This window comes from Protopterus annectens, chromosome 5.part0 (assembly GCF_019279795.1).
Source record: "Protopterus annectens isolate FY-2018-M chromosome 5.part0, PAN1.0, whole genome shotgun sequence".
NCBI lineage: Eukaryota > Metazoa > Chordata > Ceratodontiformes > Protopteridae > Protopterus > Protopterus annectens.
Window position 1 is genome coordinate 983,945,854 of NC_056735.1, and position 6,000 is coordinate 983,951,853.

General features: G+C 44.8%; 1 protein-coding gene across 1 annotated transcript in view; it reads left to right on the plus strand.

The window, feature by feature from the left end:
* Positions 1-6,000, plus strand: part of NEPRO (nucleolus and neural progenitor protein) — a 324,864-nt gene that overhangs the window by 195,420 nt on the left and 123,444 nt on the right. The gene's annotated exons all lie outside the window — the stretch shown is intronic.

Genomic DNA, 6,000 nt, shown 5'->3' on the forward strand with positions numbered 1-6,000 from the left:
AAGCTTAGGAAGTTGGTAGGATAACAGGTTTTGCATTAGCATGATTTTTTTCTGAAGGGTGTGAAGCCTGAAACTCAAGTGTCTATCATTATTTTGTAATTTCAATATTTAATGATTTGCCACTAATTTGCCAGAAAACCACAATTTTATGAAGAATGAAGCAAAATTATGAGGCAAAAATCAGGACATTCTGCAAAAATCTGTACAGTTGGGAGGTGTGGAAGATCTTCAATACGGTGCTTTGGGAAGAAGCAGCTTAGGGAATTCACAAGAACAGCAACCAGCACTTACTTCAGCTCCTTTTTATAGGTTCATATATGTTTACTAGGCTAATGACCACAAAGGCCTTTTTAAGCCTAGCCTTGCACCCCAAATCTCTGACTAGTTCTGGTACCCTTGATAAGTGCAAGCAGGATCTTGGGAGAGGCTGTCTGTGTCCCTTAGAGACATAGGTGCCAAATCAGATTTCCTTTTCCCCATCCATTTGCCCAAGTTGCACTTGAATTGGGTTAGAGAGGAACTCTGCTTCACATGAATGGGGAACCTGTTCCAGAGAAGGAGTAGGCTCTGTGATACATACATGTCTTTCCAGCAGGTTGTACTTGGATCACAGGCGAGGTTTAAGTCTTAAGAATGGGTAATGCCGGTGCTGTTTGTTTTGCAGCTTTCCAGGAGGTCCATCATGGTAGGGTCTGCAATACCTTATATGCCAGGCATAGATCTCCCTTCAACAGCCTGTAGGAGACAGAATACAGGGATAGGGCATAGAAGCAGTTGGCATATGACATGTTATTTATGCCCTGCATTCTTTTTGTAAAGAACTCTGTAGACATTCCAGTTATTGGTTATGCCTGGTTAGGTATATTCCAAAGGGGGCATTGTACTCGATAGATCTGATGAATGCCGAATACAGTGAAACAATGACTTCCTTGTACCTAGATGCCATGCCTTTTTTATAAGTTGCACAACATAGAATGATTTTCTCACTACTGTAGACACATGAGTGTCAAAGCCTAGATTACTGTCAGTATGTGTGTCCAAGTCCCTGACTACTAGTCGGGGGTGTGCTGTCAATGTGATAGTTACTAGGGATGGATGACTTTAAAAAGGATGCTATTATGTATTTCTTGACATTTAGTTGTAGTCCATGGTTCTGACACTAGTTATTTGTCTGTGTCAACTCTTCGTGGAGAACATTTGTGTCAGTGGGGATCCAATGACTGCTCCTAATTTGCAGTCATCTGCAAATTTAGTCAGCCAGAGGCCACTGACAATCTCCTTGACTTCAGAGAAGTGAATGCCAAAAATGAGTGGTCCTAGGAGCGATCCCTGAGGGACTCTGCTTCTGAGTGGCCTGTTTGTAGAGGTGGACTACCCTCAAACTTGTGAGCCAGCTGGCTTACCCACAGGGTGACATAAGGATTTATACCTAACCTCTTGAGTTTGTCAACAATGCCTGAGTGGGATATTGTGCCAGATGCCTGGGACAGGTCAAGGTAGGCAGTGTGAACCATTCTGCCCTCATCCATTGTTTTGGCGACCACCTCAAAGATGTCCACCAGATTAAGTAGGCATGACCTGCCCTTGACAAAGCCAAATTGGGTTGGGTCCAGTGTCTGGAGGTTTCCTGTGTCATTAATGATCATTTCCATGATAACTCTTTCCAAGGCTTTGCATATGGGACAAGTGAGACGTATGGGTCTGTAGTTACCAGGGTCTGTAGATGGCCTACCTTTGTACTGAGGGATGACTGTTGCTGTTCTCTGTTTGTGAAGCATGAACCCTGATGTTTCATGTTTCACTGTTGCAGTCATCACATTTGGGTTATCTGCCTGCAGGTAGCCCTCAGTCAGCCTGAGTACGAGAGTCTTGGGATTTCTGCGTTGGATGCTGTCACTTCTTCCATGACGTCAGGTCGTCAGGGGTATAAAACATGCAGCCGATGCCATTACATCAGTCTTTCTTGCCCTGCGATGCCCGAAGCAGAAGTAGTTTGCAAGTGCCGGTCGGCCGCCTCATGAAATTTTCATTTTTCGAGTTTCAGACCTGAAGTCTTCTAAAAGATAAGTACCCCATTGGGGGATCCTTTTTTCTTGCTCTAACCAATGTCAGAAAAAATTAATAATTATCTTGCCTGTGGAAAGCAAATACCTCACAGAGATTTTCATTCTTATTGTGTCACCTGTTTAGGCCCAGACCATGACGTCCCTCTCTGTCAGTTTTGTGCCTTGTTCACTGCCCGAACTATTCATCATCAGGCTATTTTTGTCATTAAATTCTTTCGCTCTCTATCTCTGTATTCCAAAATGGCTTTGATAAGCTATCCGACTACCGATCTTCTGAAAAAACGTAAAGATAAAGACAGAGACAGACCGCATAGATCCAAAACTGCCGACGATGCTACCATTAAGCTAGTCACCAGTCCACTGGTACTTGGTGAGGGGCTTTCGCAGCCCCTGATACCCACTTCTACAGATTCGCAGGCCTCTAGTGAAACCCATTCGGAGTCCAGTATGCAGCGAGATGCTTCTTCGACTATGGAACCTGCGGATGTATCTACCTTGGATGGGTCTGGAGACGCTGTGCAGACACCGGGTTCTGAGGGTGTATTCAGGCCTTCCGATTTTCATATTAAACCAACGACTTAATTTCAAATCAAAAATACCGAATTTCTTGGGCCTAGAGTTCGCACTACGCCTAGGAAACAGATGACCAAAGCGCATTCTCAGGCCCACATGCCACAAAAACAAATGCTTAGAATGGCTGAAGACCTCATTACTTTAATTAGGGGAAGTCAGCCTTCCCCCTCAAAAAGACCAAAAACTGATTTTCCTTTGGATTCTTCAGATCAGGATTCTGATGACTCTGATCCTTCTGATTACCAGGACTTACCCTTATCTACCTATGAGGATTCTGATGCAGAGGATTCCATTCCCTCTGCTTCCCCTCCAGAAGATTTTTCTTTTGGTGAAACCCTGCATACCCTTAGAGAACATTTCTGCTGGGAGAGCTAGGACTACTCTTAGTCCAAAAAGAGACTCTGGGAATTTTTAAACTTGCCTCAGCACTGGCCTCTAGCTATCCCTCCTGTTCTGGAAATTGTAGATGATGTCTTCTTGGAATCCAGCCTTACCCCTGATACTTTGCTTCCAACTCCCAGGAAACCTGACCGGTACTATAGAGTACCTGACTCCTACAAATTCCTCTTTAAGAATCCTACTGCGGATCCAGAGACCATTTCCCAGGGACCTAAAGGCATTAAGGCTACAACTGCCAAAAATCCTACCCCTTTGGACAGGGATTCTAGGGCTTTAGACAGATGGGGAAAGAAGGTATACACCTCTGCTACTCTTGCCATTAGGGCTTTAAATTGCCAGTTTCATATGTTAAAGTATCAGCAGCATATTATGGAGCTAATTAAACAGAAAATGATGTTGATTCCTGATTGTGCAGAACACAAATATTTTCTAGCGTTAATTCATTCTGCTAACCAAGTTGGTAAGCATACTTTGCAATGTGGGTTTGATACCTTAGTAGCATCTTGCAGGGCTGCCGTCACTGGGTCTTTTCTTAGAAGGCATACTTGGCTTAAGGAACAAACCTTGCCGGATCTTGTCAAAGCAAAATTACTAGCTGCACCATTAAACCAAGAGCGTCTACTTGGCAATAAAGCAGAAGAAGTTCTCAAAAGGATGGAGGAGAAAGCTAAATCTATGCAAACTGTTAAAGATTTCTTACAAGTACAGCCACCTAGATTCAGTAGGCATTGGCCTTCTAAAAACTGGTCTTTTCCAGTCCTTCCCAGGCCTTCTCAATCAAAACCCAGGGGCAGCAGACCACCAAGACTACAGTCTCAGGGTATGCACAGATCTAAGCAATGGAGTGCTCCCACATCCAAAACAGGGAGTAGTAAGCCGCCATCCTATGGTAAAATTGCACAATGGCTTATCCTCAACTCTTCCAAGCCTTGCCCAAGTACTTGCACCTTTAGGAGGGAAACTTGCCCTGCATGCCAAAAACTGGTAGTACATTAGCCAGGACAGATGGGTCTTAAACATTGTTTCCCAGGGATACAGATTCCACTTCCACTCACTCCCAACCCTAAGCGGATGGCCAGACCTCCCCCCAAACCAGTAGGCAGAGACCAAAAAGCAAATACTTTCTCTTCTCAGTATTAAGGCTATTTAACCTGTTCCAGCATAACAAAGGGGACAAGGCTTTTATTCCAGGCTGTTTCTGGTACCCAGAAAAGAAAACTCTTGGCGTCCTGTCCTGGATCTGTCTATTCTCAACACCTTTCTGGTGGTTCCAAAATTCAAAATGCTAACTCTTCAACATCTGCTTCCTATGCTAACCAAGGACTCCTGGCTAGGAACCCTAGACTTAAAAGAAGCTTATCTGCACATCCCCATAAGGGAATCTTGCAGGAAATACCTACGTTTCAGAGCAGGCTCTATGCACTATCAGTTCTCTGCACTTCCCTTTGACTTATCTACTGCACCCAGGGTATTCACAAAATGCCTAGCTGCAGCCATTGCATATTGCAGGCAGAGAAGAATTCAAATTTACCCATACTTGGATGATTGCCTGATTCAGGCGGACAGTAAAGAATTGCTACTACAGCACCTGACATTTGTAAAGAGACTTCTAACTTCACTGGGGTACACCATCAATGAACATAAATCACATCTGGTACCCAGCCAACAGATTGTATTCCTTGGAGCAAGCTTGAACACAACTTCCCAGATGGCATTCCTCACTCCAGAAAAACAACTTTATTTGACAAACTACTTCAGTCTGCTGGCCACCAAAACCCAGCTATCTGCAAGAAAAATACTGCAAGCCCTAGTGTTCATGGCCTCTTGCATTCTACTAATTCCATATGTGAGACTGCATATGAGGAAACTGCAATGGTACTTGAAAAGTCTCTGGTGTCAACATTCTCAAGACCAGGAAACAATGATTCCTATCATTCCTTGCCTAAGGACAGAGTTCCTTTGGTGGGCAGAGGCCTGCAACCAGAACAAGGGACTCCCTTTCACTCTACCCCCTGCTGCCCAAACCCTAACAACAGATGCAGCAGACTATGCAGGGGGGCTCACATGGCAGGACAATGCATTCAAGGCAAATGGAGCCCAAAGCAAATGCACCTGCATGTCAATCAAAAAGAAATAGCTGTTCAGAATGATCTGACAGCCTTCAAAGGCCTTATTTTTCCAGGGCAACTATTGGTAAAGACAGACAACACCACAGTTATGTGGTACATAAATAAGCAGGGGGGACCCATTCCTACCCACTCTGCAGATTAACCATGGCTCTGTGTAACACAGCCTTGAGCAACCAAGTGCACCTGCAAGCTCAGTTCCTGCCAGGCAAACTAAATTCACTGGCAGACAACTTGAGCAGAAATCTCATGGACCCTCACGAGTGGAAACTGGAACCCAAAATATTCAAGCTTTTCAGGAACAGGTGGAGGCACCAGAGGTGGACCTGTTTGGTTTCCCTCAGAACTATCAATTGAGTAAATATTGCACCAGAACTCCCCACAGCCAAGCTTGGAAAGTGGATGCCCTGTCCTTTACCTGGGAAAGGCTCTCAATCTATGCCTTTCCCCCTCTGCCCATCCTCTCAAAGGTTCTACTAAAGATCAAACAGGACAAGCCAAGGACAATCCTGATTGCACCAGACTGGCCACGCCAGCACTGGTACCCTTTTTTGCATAGTCTGACAGTAATGCCACCTACCTCAGACTCCTTCCGTGCTGTCCCAGCAGGTGGGCCAGATTCTGCACCCTTGGCTACAGACCCTGAACCTAGCAGCCTGGCTCATCCCCAGCAACCCTCAATAAACAGGTGCTGGACGTCATTCTTAAGGCAAGGAGGCCTAATACTAGAAAATCCTATTCGGAAAAGTGGAAAAGATGCTGTTCCTGGAGCCACTCTCAGGGAATGGACACAATTGTGCCCAGCTTACCTCATATACTAGATTACTTAATAGAAA